Below are 19,843 nucleotides of genomic sequence, written 5' to 3'. Positions count from 1 at the left end.
CTACTGAGAAAGTAGGGTACTTATATGAAACTTATTGAATTTTGTTTTGGAAGAAATGTACAAATAAATATATATACTATATGGTATATACACATTTTATTTTTCCTCATCTATCTTGACAAATCTGACTATTTTCATCATGAGTCAAAAAGTTGTCAAAGGATACAATTCCTAGTGAATTACAAATATTGACATTTAAGAAATAAAACTGTTAAATAATTCTTTTTAAGCATAGCCCAGAGAATCTAAATACCACAGTGACTTGAAACCCACTGTCAACCATTTATAAAAATACATGAAAAGTTTCCCCTTAGTAGCCGTCAATTTTACATGTTTACTTATTCTCCTTGAACTAATAACTGCATTCCATCTCTCCAAAACTGAATCATAATATAATGTCTTTAATGCTTGAATTATTCCATTGATGGAACTCTCACATAAAACAAAAATATTTTAGTAATTTTTAAATTTTTTGAGACTATAAAGCCCTTTGCAAAACCAATTTTTCCCATATCGAGTGATCAGAACAACTATAGTTGATATATAATTGAATGAATTTACAGAAAATATATTAAGAACTTTTAAAAATTATTAAACCTGTGATGTATAATTTCATTATAAATCTGTCTTGTCTTGTGATGCAATAAGCATAGCACTTTCTACAAAAATGACAAAAGATTCAATATTAATTTTATGTCTTTCATTTGTTTTAAAAACATGTTTGTGCAAAGATCATTGCACATGTGGACAAGTATAAGGAAACAGAAAGAATTTTCTTTTTTTATTTCAGTCAATTCTTTAAAGTCTTTATGAAATACATAGAGTCTTCCAAACTAAAAGACCAAGTAGTGATGTTATCAAAATCATTTTAAATTATCTATCAGGAAGCAATTGAATTATGTTCTTCTTCAATTTTGTTAACAGCAAAGAATGAGAAACCCCATTACTTACAGAAAATAGTTTTACAACCTTAGTCATTATAATAACAATTTTCTATATTTGAGAGCATAATACAAAGACAGTTATTTTTACCTTTTACCCTTTCATCTAGAGGCCCCTTATTTTGACCTGATGCAATTGGAAAAAGTTAGGAAAAATGTCATGTTGGTAGTTATAACATATTTTTCCAATAAATATTTTTAATAAATTCTTTATATATTTTAAGTGCATTAAATATATTTTCATCAACATGGAACTGCATCCTTAGTTTATTCATTTTGTGAGAAAAAAGTTCACATAAAACAGATATTCACTTACTTCTCAGTGGTCCTACCTACAGACTGGCCTTGTTCAAATTAGTTGAGTGATTCTTCTACTAACTGGTGTCTCTGTTTTGCTAAATACTAACCTTCATTGAACCTAATCATCAAAAATGGTGCATACTAGCAGTTGCTCTCCCAATAATCTAGTACCATGTTTTTTCAGAATTCTCAATTTGAGAGATATAAAGATGTAGGCAGCAAGTGTGAGAGAAGATAAAGAAGGCAGAAAGGCAGGAGAGAAGACAAAGAGGAGGGTAAGAGAAGGCAAAGGAGAAGGAAAAGGTGGGTAGGAAATAGTGTTGATAGTAGGTTTGACATCAGAAGAAACAGGTTTTCTTCAACTTATTTTAACAATGTTTGCTTTGCTTTGATTTTACAGTACTGTTCCCTGAAAAATATTCATTTTTTGACCTTGGTCTTGGAAAAAGAGACATGATATTGTAAAATAAAAACAATCATTGCCCTTATCACCTCACTTTAGACATGAATTCAGAAAACACCCAAGAATGGAAAGGTATCACATTTATAGTGTTCTACATGAATTTTAACAGAAATATACTGTGAGAAATCATCTATAAGTTTCAGATGGCCTCATTAGAAGATACTTCTCGATGCTAATATTTGAAATTATCAGTTTTTTAGTATTCCCAAAATAATAAACCATGAAAAGCATGAAGATGCATGAGAGACATGGCCTTGTTTTATGGTATGGAAGAAGGTGGTCAGGAACAGAAAGTTGGAGAAGATGGGAAAGCAGAATCTACCAGATGACTTAGCAGTAAGTATATCTTCAGGCAGATCCATCTCTTAAAAGAATCAAATACAAGCGATGATGTATAAATTAATTTCATTATCTGTGCTCACATATCAACTGGTTAAAATATACACCCTTAGTATTCCCTTAGGAATACATGTACCACGGTTCACATCAGTTAGTTTAGCATTCAGAACATGACACACTTTTCTGCATTTGTGCCTACAATCTAAAGGGTTTCCTGACTCTACATATCTACCTCATTGGAGTGGATAATATTTGCAGTGTTTCTCATAATCCAGAATGCAATATAGAGACCACAGCAATTCTATAGAGAAAATTAGAGCAGAAATTACCAAACAGCACCAAGGGCAGGCTGTTAAGCAAGTAAATTATTTCCTTTCATAGATATTTAGCATTTTGTCAATCTTCAACCTTCCTATCTTAAACTGCTCTCACCTCTCACCTGGACATGCAAAGACTCCTAACTGATCCTGCCTTGACTGTAGTTCCCACATGCCTGTTCTCAAACATCGAGATATGTATTTAAAAGCTTGATCAGGCCTTGTCAATTCCTTACCTTTCAAATGATTCTTCATTACACTTAAAATAAAATGTAAATCTCTTATTAAAGCTTTGGAAATGCCATGTGATATGGCTTCTGTTCACTTCTCCAGCCTAATTGCAGAGCATTCTCACTCTAGACACTAGTTAAAGTATTCTTATAAGAACTTCTTTCTGTCCTTCAAACACTTCAATTCATTCCAGCTTTAGACTATTTGTTGGTCATATGCCCAGATAACTCTACATAAATATTTGTTTTCAACACATCAATTCCACTTCATTTTCTTCTTTGTAATATGTTAGAGTGATATCATGCATACATAAATATATACACACATATGTGTGTGCATTTGTTTCATTTTCTTATAATATCTAGACTAAACAGTAATTTTGCCTGCTTTGTTCACTGATATATGGCCAGTACTTAGAACCTGTTAAATATTTTTGCAACAAACTTGGACAATGAAAGAATAAATTTATTTTTAACTCTGCATAGTCTATCTCCTACCAGATTTAATATGGAAATATTTAATCTATTTCATATCTCTATCCTAGCATTCATAACATTTCCTATAATCATTAAAATAGCTAATGATAGGGAATAAAAATTATGAAAACTAAAATGTATTGGAATAAGGCTTTATTTCAAGTGAATTATCTTATTTAATCTACACAATTTTAAAAATAGGCCTGGGTAGTATTCTCATACATAATGAAGAAATAGAGGCATAGAGAGTATAAGTGTCAAAACATAAATTTGAGCACAGAGCTATTATATTCTATAGTAAAGCCTTCAACTACATTATAATAAGATAAAGATTGAGTGTAGGTGATTGAGACATGTATAATACACACTTTCATTATTGTCCTTGTTTGGATTCTAACTGTTGCCGATAGACCAAGTTTTAATGAGAATATGAAGGTATGGTGTCAAAATCATTAATGATCTATGTAAACTTCTAATAGTCTCCAAAGTCTAGGAAATATCAATATAGTTAATATTGGATTGGAGAATGTAGTTTTTATGTTTAACAAGCACAAAACTGTCTGATCTCTTTCCTTGTCTGTATCTTAAAACACTCTGTGGGCAATGTAGAGTCAGGAAGGTGGACTTTACACGTTACCAGCCAGCACATTAGCTGGTATGTCAATGTCTGTAGAGCTTGTCTTTACACTTCGATGACTGGGTAGTATTCATCCTTGACTCAGTCAGTTTAACTTTTGCAGTGTTGATGAAACAAACATTTCTGTAGTATATTAAAAGAAAAACTCTCACATGTGTGTCACCTCTCTGTAGCATCATTTCTCTATGTACACAGAAAGGAATGGAATATTTTCATTATAAAAAAGCTTTGAGTAAGCTTTGATTAAGCTTCGTAGGTATGCCTATTAAAGTGGAAAAGCTCCAAGGACAAATCTGTATAAAAGCTTTTAAACACCCCACTCTTAGATAAATTTTACTAAATGTTAATAAATATTGCCTAGAACTTTTATTAAATATTGCCTACAGTTTTTATTAGCTAAAGCATTTCCAGTACTGTGGAGCATGTGCAACTATGATTAATGTCACATAAAAACAACAGATATGTACCATTTTCCTGGCATTTCTAGTTAAATATGGGAAAATGAACCAACATATATATATATAAAACATGAGTTCAGTTAAGTAGTATAGGTTCTATGGTTTAGGGAATGTAATCTGGCAAAAATATAGAGAATCACTTAAAAATAATATGACTATAAGTGCCTTCTAGACATAGAGTGATTCATAGACTAAGACTTGGAAGTGAAAAATGGCATGGCCCCAAAAGAAAGTCAAATAACTCAGGATGGTTGGAGTACAGATAGTAAGGCAGAATAGTGAGAGAGGAGACTGGAGGGTTGGTCAAGGACCAGATTACAGAGAGCATTTTATGCTATGATAATCCATCTGGATTTATCCTGTAGATGAATAGTAGTTTTTGAAGTGTTTTCAGGCACGTAAATGTCTTAAAATTTGGGTCTTAGGAAGATTTTGTTGATGACAGAGAGAATAGATTTGAGAGGTAGTTAGACAATGCACCAGCACACCAGTTAGGAGACTATTATGGTAGCCCAGATGAGGGAAAATAAGGTCCTGAAATGAGCCAATATTCTCTTCTGATGGAAACACACTTAACCTAATGGCATCATCAAAGACTGAAGAGTGTCAATTTTATGTTATCAGTAGATCACTCATTTGTGGCTTTTGTAAGCTGTGCAGGCCACTATTCTTTCAAAATTATGTTTCTCTATGAAGCAGACTCTTATCCATCTCCACAGGTAGAAACTTGACATCTCTATAGGCCATCGCAAACACATTACCTCTAAGTTATCCTTTTTTTATTGCATCACTTAAGGATTTATTTGGTCTTCATGCTTGACTATATTTGCCCTCTTCCTTTCATTAAGACAAAGTATGATTTCTTTAATGCCTAGTCCACGTCATTCAACTGTGGCTCAACTTTTTTCCTCACCATCAAATATAAAAAATAAGACTAAATGTCAAAACAAAAGAAAACATATTTCCTCCTGAAATAGCCATCAAACAAACTCAGATGTTAATACCAATAAATCTCATTCCCTTTCCTATTTGAAGATGTCTCAAACTATTTTCCAACCATTTGTGGAAATAGCATTCATTATTCTTTAAAGAGGCTTTTAGGTAGGCACCAATGTACAGAACCTTCCAGAGAGTATCAGACTAGTCTCAAATATCAGAAAATTTGAAACTAGTACTTGCTTGGAGTATCTTCTGGTCCCAACGAGAATGTATTTTTTCTCATAATATTGATCATGTCAATAATTCAACCCCTGGATTAAAATTTAAGGCATTTATAACAAGGACTCTGTTTTAATACTTAACTATCCATAGGCTCCAGAAATCAAGCGTGTATGGATGGGTATTACCCATTTTATTTCCTATGTCTATCACACAGGTCTTTAGTTGACTACAGCTTTAATTACAGTCCCTTACAAACAAGAAACTCAATTTATTTATAATCGGATACATGCTAATCTAGTATTTCACAAACCAAACTATGATCAGAGTCTAAACCCTATAATAGCCCAGCGTAAAATGCTTTAATTGAATCACAAAGAGGGAAAGCTGTAATCCTACAAATCAGCCTTAGGAATTTGGCATGCTGAGAATGCTTTTCTGGAACTTTTTAATTGCATGACACAGCAGGTATCAGAAGTCTATAAAAAAGATTGTATTTCCTATAAGTAATCATATTACATAATTTTATATGCCATGCTAGTAATTCTAGTTTTTGAGCCCAGTGCTTCATCCTCATTAGTCAATACAAACCTTCTAGGTTTATAAAAATGTCCATGTGAGCAAAAGGATAAATGATTATTATGCTTGGGTAAAATATGTCTTTGATAAGGTCAAGGTCCCAAATTCAACAGAAAAAAAATGATCTTTGGAGAAAAACCTGAGACCAAATCTCAGTTCTGCTACTTTCAATCATGTGGCTTTGATGATTATCTACCTTACTTAGGGAGGACCAATCCCAGAATTTCTACATAAGCAGGAAATGCAGGTGTCAATTTGATAGAAAGGAGAAACAACGGGAATTGTCTTAAAGCTGTCTTTGCGTGAAAAATGTGTTATTTTCATTTCCATTTCGTTTGGGATGCATGAATGGAAAATATGATGTGTTATATAGTCAAATCATTTTTTTTTCATTTTTCTTTTATTATTCATATGTGCATACAAGGCTTGGTTCATTTCTCCCCCCTGCCCCCACCCCCTCCCTTACCACCCACTCCACCCCCTCCCGCTCCCCCCCCCTCAATACCCAGCAGAAACTATTTTGCCCTTATCTCTAATTTTGTTGTAGAGAGAGTATAAGCAATAATAGGAAGGAACAAGGGGTTTTGCTGGTTGAGATAAGGATAGCTATACAGGGCATTGACTCACATTGATTTCTGTGTGTGGGTGTTACCTTCTAGGTTAATTCATTCAACCATCCCTTGGTCATAAGCCTTAGCTATAACATTCTCCCACCTAGAGGTGAGAGGTTGTCAGAGATATCTAATGTGGTCTCTGCCTACCACAGACTATAATTTCAACAAAACTTAGTCTCCCTCCCTTCTGTTCCCTTCTGTAGTCTTCCGTGTAGATTCCAGGCGAGACAATCCTATTAGTTCTGTCTCCTGCCTAGGAAAAAACTCCTTTATCTACCATCCATCGTGGAGCTTGTGATACCAGCCACCACAGTGTTATGAATGGATGGATTCCTTACTTTACTGATAAAATTACTCATGCTTGCTAGTCCTTAAATAATGCATTTCATATTTTGGGAGGTCATATTAAATTTTTCTTTACTTCATTAGTGTCTTAGTTCATTTGGGCTGCTATAACAAAATACCATAAACTAAGTAGCTTATGAAAAGCAAAAGCAAAAATGTATTTCTCACAGTTCTGGAAGTTGAGAAGTCCAAGATCAAGGTGCCAAAAGTAGCAGTATGTGGTGAAGTCTTATTCCCTGGTCCATGCAGTGTGCCTCCTTGCCTCACATGGTGGAAGGGGCATCGAAGTTCCTTCTATTGGGCCACTTTTATAAGAGCACTAATCCGGTCAATAAGGACTCCACTCTCATGGCCTAGTCACCTCCTGAAAGGTCCTACTTCCTAACAGTCTTATCTTGGAGTTAGAATTTCACCATGAGAATTTGGAGAATACACAGAAAACTCATACCATAACAGACAGTAATAAAACACAGGCAGAAATCCCAAAGTGGTAGTCAGATGTATTTATTTGTCACAAATTTGAACCAGATATGCTTACAACTTTATTCAATGACTGAATGTTATTGACAATGATTTTTAAAGATGCTCAGTACTTATGCCCAAAAACAGATCATAAATAGTCTCCTTTAAAAAAAAAAACTATCTTGCTCCATAATTGCTTAATAGTAATGGCTTTCTGCATGTCTCATAAGTGAATCTCAACCTGAAAATAACCTTTTTTCTATTGGTATTGGTCAAAATTGATTGCCAGTCATTACAAAGGATGCTGATCACACCTTTGAAGCCATTAAAATTCACATTAATCAAGACATATGTTTTGCTCAATAGCATATACATCATATACATGTAGGTAGAAATAAATACTCATAAAACATTCACATGCAATTTCATGTACAAAATACCCAAGGATGAGATTAATGAAACTCATTTCGTTATTACTGAATAGAAATAGTACATTCCTGAATTTCTTCTGAAACACATTTTAGTCTTTCCTTCCCCTAGAGATCTTTTACTACTTCATGTCTCATTCTAACATCACTGATACTCTCCTACTTTGCTAATGATTACCTTTTTTCATATCAGACACAATTTGTCTCTCATAATTTTTGTTCCCACAGAAATTTGTACTTACTGTATGGTACTTAACACATTATTTTATAATTGCTTTCAAATCCCCCCTGGAGTTCTGCTCCCTTTAAAAGGATTATTCATTCCCTATGAATGTATTTAGTGCATCCTATGAATGAAGCCTTCTAATGTGCCCTGGTTTCTGGCTTCAATGACCTTGGAACCTGATGGAAGAGAAAAATACTAATCAAATTATCACACAACTCATTATAAAAGTATAACTCTAACTAGTGCCACTAGTATAAAAATATAAATTTCCTATGAATGCATGGAAAGGTAAGTTGGACCTAGTTATAGGGATAAAAAAAAGCTTTCCTGAATAAGTACAACTGTATGAAGCATGATTGTGCATTAAGTAGGCAAAGAGATAGAAGAGGCATAGATGTTTTCTAATTTCACTGGATTCAATGATAAAAGTCCTAGATGTATGTGTATATACTATATATGTGTGTATGTGTATGTATTATCACAGGATTATGTATGATCAGATGGCTTCAGTTATTTTGACATACAGAGTGAGCAGACAGCACATTTGCTCTTGGCTTGCCCTGTGTTCTCCTGTGTCTATACTAAACTGTCCCAGTGCACCCTGGCTGCCTTCTACCTGAACCCCAGTTCTTTTTGTTCTTCTAGTCCAGAGAGTTCTCTCTTATTCCCTAGGTGTTTGCTTTTTCAAAGCAGAGCATCTTGGAAAAATGCTGATTGAATGCTGCTCCCAGAGGCAATCACCATCATAAGTGATGGTAGCTGGCAAACAAATGCTTATACCTTACTTCCTCAGTGCTCAGTGGGACAATTTTTCTACCCAGTTCCTCAGACTTTACTCAGTGGAATTCAGCCTGACATTGTATCCTGCTTCTCCCAACAGCATTTACTTTGTTTTCTCTTTCTCTAGTTCTGTTGCCCTTACTTCACTCATGCTTCTTGAGGTCATGGTCCTGATAAATGACCTGTGCACATGTCCTTATTAGGGTTTGATATTAGGGATAGAGAAGGGACTTAAATTAAGAATGTAAAGTGACATTACTTCTACACTTACTACTTTTTGAAGTTGAACTTGAACATAACTATAAAATAAGTGGTATTATTCAATGATTAAACTTTGTATGAAAGTTTGCTTCCATCACAACATTAATCTGAAATTTTACCCTCCCTTCGCATTTCAATCAGTGCTGTCTGACTCTTTCCCTTGATAAACTCTGAGAAGTAAGGGACTTGGTTTCTTGCTTAACTTGTACTTTCTGGGATCTCCTTGGCATGGGCCAGACGAGCCTGAGGAGTAAGGGTGAGACTTGGTAAGGTTGTAGGACATGGAGTGTTTTCAGAAGAGAGCCTTATTTTCTCCAAACTCTTTCTGTGTCATTTCTCTGCTGAGGTTTACCACAGGTGCTCTGGTTTTTAGATGGTATTCTATTGGTGGAAAAATGATAGTAGTACAGAATATTATCTTGTAGGAGGGCTTTTTTAAGGGAGATGAGGGATAGAATGAGTGAAAGTCCTAAAATAATGTAGCTCTTCCCCCTGGAAGGATGAGGGAATGCTCAACCTGATAAAGCAACATTGACAACCTTTCATGTGAGTCCCTCTCTCTGTTTTCCACACTGTGTATGCTGTACTTTGTATATTTGTGCTTTGTGAAGGCTATGCCTAGTAAACTAATGTTAGGAAATCTTGACTTTTACATAATCAAATTTAACCTTTGTTAATTGCCTACCCTGTGCAAGGCACCTTCCCTGGCTACTTCATGTAAATTATATGCCAACCATATCACAGATGAATCACCATCCAATGTTAAGCATGAAGAAGCAAAGCTAGAATAAGTCAAGTTGGTACAACTTGTAAACCTACGGTTATTTCTGGCACTTCATGATTCAGTAAACTGAAGAAATGTGAATTGGTAAAAACTTAATAACCAACTTAGTTGTTACATTTCTCCTTTTCTGGACCCCTGGAAATTGTTCTCTTCTTAATCATTCCCTTTATTTTCTGATAGGAATAATAGCTCTTTTTAAAAAATGACATCTTGGGATTCCAAGATGGTGGCTAGAGGGAGGAAGCAGAAAGCGAGCCTCCTATAGTGAAATCTTGGAGAGATGCTGGAGACACACTTTGCAGGCATAATCACTGAGAAAAGGCATAACTTTGACCCCTCCACACCTCCAGCCAGCGCAGAGAATTTCCACTTCACGTTAAACGGAGAAACAAGGAGGGCCCCCGGGGCTGCCAGTTGCTGGCACCCAGACGGCTGCAGACCAGGTGAGCTTCACGGTACCACGGTACTCCCACAGACAAGCCTGGGCCAGAGCAGCATAGCCCCCTGGACAGACTGACCTCCACCCCAAGAAAAAAGAGAAACTGAGTAATGAGCAATAAAAACAATTAAGACAGGCAGGAAAGAGGGTGGGGCGCCCTGAGCGCTGAAGATTGGGGGAAGGGAATCCTTCCCGGGACTGTAAATAAACAAGCCGGGTGGGCCGGAGAGCCTCTGGCGGGAGTGGGGGCGCGCACCCAGCAACCAGGAGCGGGGAAGCTGGTGAGAGTGGCGGAGGGAGGAAAACTCCACAGGAGAGGAGGGAAGACCCACTTCCCACGTGAGCTGTAAACAAGCATGGCGGCTGGCAGGAGCAGCAGCACCGCCCAGTAACCAGGAGAGGGAAATCTTGTGAAAGTGGCGGTGGGAGGAGAACTGCACAGGAGAGGGGGAAAGACCCACCTCCCACATGAACTGTAAATAAACACGCAGGCCTGAGAACATGGGTGTAGTGTCACCTTTCCCAGTGCTTGGAAAGGGGAAAGCTTGTAGCAAAGGCTCACACACGGGAGAAATCTGAGCAAACAAAGCCTGCGGGGCCAGGTGAGTGCTAAGCTCACCCCAGAGATCTGCATAAATAATGCCTCCAGCAACAGCAGGCTGACAACAGCGGGCAGGCAAGCCACAGTTGCAGATACCATTCTCAGAACTGTTTCCAGACTCTTTTTTTTTTTTTCTTTGTCTCCTTACCTTTGATGAGAGAACAACCAAATTACACGTGCAAGCTGAAAAACTTACTGAAACTGTATTGCACTTGAACTTGGGACACTTGGTGGGGTTATTTTTGTGCATGTGTGTGTAGTTTTGTTCTTCTTTATGCGTCCCCTTTGATGAGACAACTACAGAACAACATCTGAGGCACCAACTCCAGGACTGGAGACTGTGACTTCACTGCATTTGAACTTGGAGGTTTTTTGGTTTTTTGTTTTTTTTTTTAATTTTCTATTTTTCCATTTTATTTTAATACATTTTTATAAACAGATTTTTCTTTCATTTACTTATTTTTTATTTTTATTCTTATCTTTTTTTTTATTTTTGATTTTCAATCCTCTCTCTGTCTCTCTAATGTCTGTTCAGCTTACTGTCGATTAGTACACTAAAGCTCCCTGTTTATACCTTTGAAATCTTCTTGTCTGACACCTTGTTCTGTTTTCTCCCTCCAGTCTTTGTATTTGCTTTTCCCATTTCTTTAACTTCTTGCTTTCCATCTCAGCTCATCCTTCCATTCTAAATATTACCATTGTTATTATTATAAGCTAGAAAATACTTAATTGCACACAGGACAGGGACAGTAACAACACCAAAGACAATGACGGGAAGACAGAAAAAACAGGGAAACCAGTTTCCCCACAGCAAAAAATTAGTACAAGAACAAGAGGAGAATGAAGAAAACAGAAACTCAGATCCAGACTCCAACAAAATGAAGATAAACTATGCCAAAGGACCCAATGAAGCCCACAAGAATAATTTAAAACAAGACATACTGCAGGTACTCAATGAGAATTTTATAGAGATGATACTGGATAGGGTCAACCAAAATGTACAGGAGACACTCAAGAAATTCCAAGAAAACAAAAATAGAGAATTTGAAAAAGCAAAAGAAGAAATAAAGGAAACCATAGAAGCACTGAATAAACACCAAAGTGAAACAGAGAACACGATGAATAAATGGATAAATGAACTCAGGACAAAAATAGACAACATAAAAGAGGAAAAAAAACAGGATATGGAAAACCTCAGAAAAAAGAACAAAACAGAACTGCAAAACAAAACAGAAGGCCAATCCAGCAGAATAGAACAAACAGAAGACAGAATCTCAGAACTTGAAGATGAAATGGTAATTAAAGGAAAAACCAAAGAACTATTAATTAAACAACTCAAGACCTGTGAAAAGAAAATGCAAGAACTCACTGACTCCATCAAAAGAAAAAACTTGAGACTCATGGGCATCGAAGAAGGAGAAGAGGTGCAAGCAAAGGGAAAGCGTAATATATTCAACAAAATAATAACAGAAAATTTTCCAAAACTAGAGAAAGATATTCCCATACAGATGCAAGAGGCCTCCAGGACACCAAACAGACCCGATCAAAATAGAACTACCCCATGACATATCATCACTAAAACAACAAGTTCAGAAACTAAGGAAAGAATATTGAAGGCTGTAAGAGAGAAAAAAAAAGTAACATACAAAGGTAAACCCATCAAAATCACAGCAGACTTCTCAACAGAAACATTAAAAGCAAGAAGAGCATGGGGTGAGATCTTCCAGGCACTGAATGAAAATATCTTCAACCCCAGGATACTCTACCCAGCAAAGCTATCATTCAAAATAGATGGAGCAATAAAAGTCTTCCATGATAAGCAGAAACTAAAACAATATGTGACCACAAAGACACCATTAAAAAAGATTCTTCAATGGATTCTGCACACAGAAAGTGAAACCCAATTTAACCATGAAAAGACAGGCAGCACCAAATCACAGGAAAAGAAAAAGCAAGAAAGTAGAGAGTAACCTCAACTTAGACACACACAATCAAACTTCAAACAACTAAGACAACTAAATGACAGGAATCACCACATACCTATCAGTACTAATGATTAATGTTAACGGACTTAACTCAACCATCACAAGGCACCATTTAATGAAATGGATTAAAAAAGAAGATCCAAAAATTTGTTGCTTACAGGAGACCCATCTCACCGACAGAAATAAGCATAAGCTAAGGATGAAAGGCTGGAAGAAGATTTACCAAGCCAATGGCCCCCCAAAACAGGCAGGAGTAGCAATACTTATCTCTGACAAAGTAGACTTCAAACCTACATTGATCAAACGAGATAAAGAAAGACATTCCGTACTAATAAAAGGGGAAATAGACCAAAAGGAAATAATAATCATCAATCTGTATGCACCCAATATCAACGCACCCAATTCCATCAAACATACCCTGAAAGACCTAAAAGCATATATAAACGCCAACACAGTGGTTGTGGGAGACTTTAACACCCCATTATCATCAATAGATAGGTCATCCAAACAAAAAATCAACAAAGAAATCCAGGATCTAAAATATGCAATAGATCAAATGGACCTAGTTGATGTCTACAGAACATTTCATCCAACCTCTACATAATATACATTCTTCTCAGCATCCCATGGAACCTTCTCCAAAATACATCATATCCTAGGGCACAAAGCAAGTCTCAGAAAATATAAGAAAATAAAAATTATACTGTGCATACTATCTGATCACAATGCAGTAAAAGTAGAACTCAACAACAAAAATAAAGACAAAAAACATGCAAACAGCTGGAAACTAAATAACTCATTACTTAATGAACAATGGATCATTGATGAAATAAAAAAGAAAATTAAAAAGTTCCTGGAAGTCAATGAAAATGAAAACACAGCCTACCGGAACCTATGGGACACAGCTAAGGCATTCTTGAGAGGAAAGTTTATAGCCATGAGTGCATATATTAAAAAGACGGAAAGATCCCAAATCAATGACCTAATGATACATCTCAAACTCCTAGAAAAAGAAGAACAAGCAAATCCCAAAACAAATAGAAGGAGAGAAATAATAAAAATAAGAGCTGAAATCAATGAACTAGAAACCAAAAAAACCATACAAAGAATTAATGAAACAAAAACTTGGTTCTTTGAAAAAATAAACAAGATCGATAGACCCCTGGCAAACCTGACTAAAATGAGGAGAGAAAAAACCCAAATTAGTAGAATCAGGAATGCAAAAGGGGAGATAACAACAAACACCATGGAAGTCCAGGAAATCATCAGAGACTACTTGGAGAACCTATATTCAAATAAATTTGAAAATTTTAATGAAATGGACAGATTTCTATATACATATGATCATCCAAAACTGAACCAAGAGGAAATTAATCACCTGAATAGATCTATAAAACAAAATGAAATTGAAGCAGCAATCAAGAGTCTCCCTAAAAAGAAAAGTCCAGGACCTAATGGATTCTCTGCTGAATTCTATCCAACCTTTAAAGAAGAACTGATACCAACCATCCTTAAACTGTTCCATGAAATAGAAAGAGAAGGAAAACTGGCAAACACATTTTGTGAATCCAGTATTACACTTATCCCAAAACCAGGCAAAGACACTTTCAAAAAGGAGAACTATAGGCCAATCTCCTTAATGAACATTGACGCAAATATCCTCAACAAAATAATGGCAAACCAAATTCAGCAACACATCAAAAAGATTATTCACCATGACCAAGTAGGCTTCATCCCAGGGATGCAGGGGTAGTTCAACATATGAAAATCAATAAATGTAATAAACCACATTAACAGAAGCAAAGACAAAAACCACTTGATCATCTCAACAGATGCAGAAAAAGCATCTATCTTATCTTTGATAAGATCCAACATCATTTCATGATAAAAGCTCTAAGCAAACTAGGAATAGAAGGAAAGTACCTCAACATTATAAAAGCTATATATGATAAACCTACAGCCAGCATTATACTTAACGGAGAAAAACTGAAACCATTTCCTCTAAAATCAGGAACCAGACAAGGATGCCCACTATCTCCACTTCTATTCAACATAGTACTGGAATTCCTAGCCAGAGCAATTAGGCAAGAAGAAGGAATAAAAGGAATACAAATAGGTAAAGAAACTGTCAAAATATCCCTATTTGCAGATGACATGATCCTATACCTTAAAGACCCAAAACACTCTACTCAGAAGCTTCTAAACATCATCAATAGCTATAGCAAGGTAGCAGGATATAAAATCAACATAGAAAAATCATTAGCATTTCTATACACTAATAATGAGCAAACTGAAAAAGATTACATGAAAATAATTCCATTTATAATAGCCTCAAAAAAACTCAAATACCTAGGTGTAAACCTAACAAAAGATGTGAAAGACCTCTACAAGGAAAACTATACACTTCTGAAGAAAGAGATTGAGGAAGACTATAGAAAGTGGAGAGATCTCCCATGCTCATGGATTGGTAGAATCAACATAGTAAAAATGTCGATACTCCCAAAAGTAATCTACATGTTCAATGCAATTCCCATCAAAATTCCAATGACATTAATTAAAGAGTTCGAAAAGTCTACTGTGAAATTTATATGGAAACACAGGAAGCCACGAATAGCCAAGGCAATACCTAGTCAAAAGAACAATGCAGAATAACACTGCTGACTTCAAACTATATTACAAAGCAGTAGCAATAAAAACAGCATGGTTCTGGCACAAAAACAGACATGAAGACCAGTGGAACAGAATAGAGGACCCAGATATGAAGCCACACAACTACAACCAACTTGTCTTTGACAAAGGAGCTAAAAATATAAGATGGAGAAACAGCAGCCTCTTCAACAAAAACTGCTGGGAAAACTGGTTAGCAGTCTGCAAAAAACTGAAACTAGATCCATATATATCACCCTATACCAAGATTAACTCAAAATGGATCAAGGATCTTAATATCAGACCCCAAACTCTAAAGTTGATACAGGAAAGAGTAGGAAATACTCTGGAGTTAGTAGATATAGGTAAGAACTTTCTCAACGAAACCCCAGCAGCACAGCAACTAAGAGGTAGCATAGATAAATGGGACCTCATAAAGCTAAAAAGATTCTGTTCATCAAAAGAAATGGTCTCTAAACTAAAGAGAACACCCACAGAGTGGGAGAAAATGTTTGCCAACTATACATCAAAGGACTGATAACCAGAATATATAGGGAACTTAAAAAACTAAATTCTCCCAAAACTAATGAACCAATAAAGAAATGGGCAAGTGAACTAAACAGAACTTTCTCAAAAGAAGAAATTCAACTGGCCAAAAAACACATGAAAAAATGCTCACCATCTCTAGCAATAAAGGAAATGCAAATTAAAACCACACTAAGATTCCACCTCACCCCTGTTAGAATAGCCATCATTAGCAACACCACCAACAACAGGTGTTGGCGAGTATGCGGGAAAAAAGGAACCCTCTTACACTGTTGGTGGGAATGTAAACGAGTACAACCACTCTGGAAAAAAATTTGGAGGCTACTTAAAAAGCTAGACATTGATCTACCTTTTGATCCAGCAATACCACTCTTGGGGATATACCCAAAAGACTGTTACTCCAGAGGCACCTGCACATCCATGTTTATTGCTGCACTATTCACAATAGCCAAGTTATGGAAACAGCCAAGATGCCCCACCACTGACGAATGGATTAAGAAAATGTGGTATCTATACACAATGGAATTTTATGCAGCCATGAAGAAGAACGAAATGTTATCATTCGCTGGTAAATGGATGAAACTGGAGAACATCATTCTGAGTGAGGTTAGCCTGGCCCAAAAGACCAAAAATCGTATGTTCTCCCTCATATGTGGACATTAGATCAAGGGCAAACACAACAAGGGGATTGGACTTTGAGCACATGATAAAGCGAGAGCACACAAGGGAGGGGTGAGGATAGGTAAGACACCTAAAAAATTAGCTAGCATTTGTTGCCCTTAACACAGAGAAACTAAAGCAGATACCTTAAAAGCAACTGAGGCCAATAGGAAAAGGGGACCAGGAACTAGAGAAAAGGTGAGATCAAAAAGAATTAACCTAGAAGGTAACACCCACGCACAGGAAATCAATGTGAGTCAATGCCCTGTATAGCTATCCTTATCTCAACCAGCAAAACCCCTTGTTCCTTCCTATTATTGCTTATACTCTCTCTACAACAAAATTAGAAATAAGGGCAAAATAGTTTCTGCTGGGTATTGAAGGGGTGGGGGGGCGTAGGAGGGTGCGGAGTGGGTGGTAAGGGAGGGGGTGGGGGCAGGGGGGAGAAATGACCCAAGCCTTGTATGCACATATGAATAATAAAATTAAAATAAAAATAAAGTTAATTTGGATTTCCAAAAAAAAATAAAGTAAAATAAAATAAAAATTAAAAAATGACATCTTTTACAAGGATTTTTAATAAAGCAAATGAAATAATTTATTCTCCCATACCTTAATATAGAACATAGCAGTTGTATTTACTAATGAACAACCTACAATCTTGGCTATCATGGGCATAATGAAACTCAAACACAAAACTCAGCTGCTCGTTTATCACAAAAATTAAGTGCTATCAACTACAAGATGTGCAGAGCAACTCTAACATACCACACAGACCTTTACCTAAATAATTGCAAAGTTGCTGTCTCCCGTCCTTCTCTGCCCATAAAAAGTCTCAGAGGATTGAAAAGAGAGTAATCATGGCTAAGTATTTTAATATACATAAATTTATAATTAAGTATTAAATGAGAGCTCCTTGAAAATAATCATCTTGTTTGTGGAGTTTAGCGTAATGTGCTCTGTAGAATTTCATGACAAAAGGGACCCATAAGACAACAATATATTATCCAAAATGGCAGTGTTAATGTTTACTATGATTCACAGGGTTTTCTGGAACTTAGTTTTGTGTTTATTATTTCATATTATTTACTGAGTAGAGTGTGAAAACCAATCTTAGAGACTCCACTTCCTTAGTTTCATTAATGTTAGAAATGTGTGTTAAAACTTTCCACAAATCTATCCTGAAAGCTCCAAATTTTTCTTTTAGTTAAGGAAATGGGCATCGGATTGCTACACAGAGACCAAAAAGTAGAGTAGTTTCATCTTCTAGAAGAGCAAGAGAGGTTTAGTAACTTGGATTGCTAACCCTTTTGAGCCATTAAAGAGAAATAGCCTAGAGATAATTAAGAGAAGTAGTTAATAAGTATGATCTGACAATAAATTAAGACCAGAAATTAGCAATTATCAGTCAGAGATCTATTTAGAAAATTGTATCTCTTTATTTTAGTATACAACATTTGGCAAGGGAAAGAACTAATTCATATTGCATATTGTTGTGGAAAGGGATTTGCTACCAAAAAGAATCATTTCCAGATGGCTAGGCATTTTGGATGTGCCCTTGAAGGCTCATACTCATTGCCTTATTAGAACAGCATGTTGATTATTAGCATCTAAATTTTAAATGGATGGCTAATGTGGGTTTATGAGTGAGATATTCTAGTGATATAAGAAGCATTGTCTTCAATGCCAAGGGAATTTCTACCATCAATAAGACATTCAATTAATTCCAAATTTTCTGGAAAACCTAAAAGTTTATCAATTGACAAATTTGAATCTTAACATCAGTGCCTCAAAGAAGCACAGCTTGGTTAAAACCTAAGAACTCCAGAACTTTTGCTTTCATAAACAGCATGGTATTACAGCTCCCATGAAGAAATTTCAACTCTCCCATTAGAAGGGATAGGCCTTACTTGTGTCTCTTCATTTGCTAGTGACCTACATCAAGTCGCTCTATGTTTCAGTTTGCTTCTCTATGATATTGTGATAATTATACTACCTATGTCAAGGAGTTTTGACAATAAAATGAGGTAATGGATATCAAGCGCTATAGGCACACAAAACTCTCATGCCAATTCCATTTTTAAGAAAATATATCACTGTATTATCCTGAAGTAAAAGGAGGGCAGGGATTATGAGGTCTGATTCTTTCTCTAAGACCATCAAAAGTTAGGGTGCATGCCAACAAAAGATAGCACCTAATATAGAGAACTACTCCAACTTCTAAACAATAAAATTCAAAAACATAAGCATTTTTTTCCAGCAGGCTCAAATACTAATTATCAATAAATGTACATGAAATATCCAAATATTTGCCTAATCTGTAAGATTTAGTCATTCAATTACATGTCTGTATTTTAAAATACTTAATGTACAGAATACATAATACATATCAGTTTAAAATGTTTTCTTTTCTGTTGGGATATATTAAATGGTACATAGTAGGGGCTTTCATACATGCATATAATGTACTTCAAGCATATTCACCAAGTATTACTCTTTCTTCTTCCCACCCTCCTTTCCCTTAGTTTCCACAAATGAGAGATCTCCAGTTCCATTCATTTTCCAGCAAATGTCATAATTTCATTCTTCTTAATGGCTGAGTAGAATTCCACTGTGTGTGTGTGTGTTTGTGTGTTGTATTTTCTTTATTCATTCCTTTGCTGTTAGACATCTAGACTGATTCCATAATTTGGTATATGAATAGTACTATAAGAGACATGAGTAGTCAGGTATCTCTATTGTAAGCTCACATTGATATTTTTGGGTATGTACCCCAAAATGGTGTGGCTAAATCATAGGAGAGAGTGTTTTGTTTACTTGGTTGGTTGTTTTTGTTTTTCTGGTACTGGTGATTGAACCTCGAATCTCACACTTGAGCTATCCCCCAAGCCAGATATAGGAGTACTATTTTTAATATTTTGAGGGCCCTCCATAATGATTTCCATACTAGCTAAACTAATTTACATTCTCACCATCAGGGAATAAGTGTTCCTTTTCCCCCACACTCTTGTCAGCATTTGTTGTGATTTGTTTTATTAATGATAGCCATTCTGACCAGGTGAGGTGGAATTTCAATGTAGTTGTAATGTACATTTCCTGATAGCTAAGAATGTTTCTTTTCATTTGCACGTTCATCTTCGGTGTCAGTGCCATTGACAACATTAGTG

The sequence above is a fragment of the Castor canadensis genome, chromosome 11 (genome assembly GCF_047511655.1).
Source record: "Castor canadensis chromosome 11, mCasCan1.hap1v2, whole genome shotgun sequence".
In the NCBI taxonomy this organism is placed as follows: domain Eukaryota; kingdom Metazoa; phylum Chordata; class Mammalia; order Rodentia; family Castoridae; genus Castor; species Castor canadensis.
The sequence above is the reverse complement of the archived record's forward strand: the minus strand, read 5'-3'. Positions refer to the sequence as shown.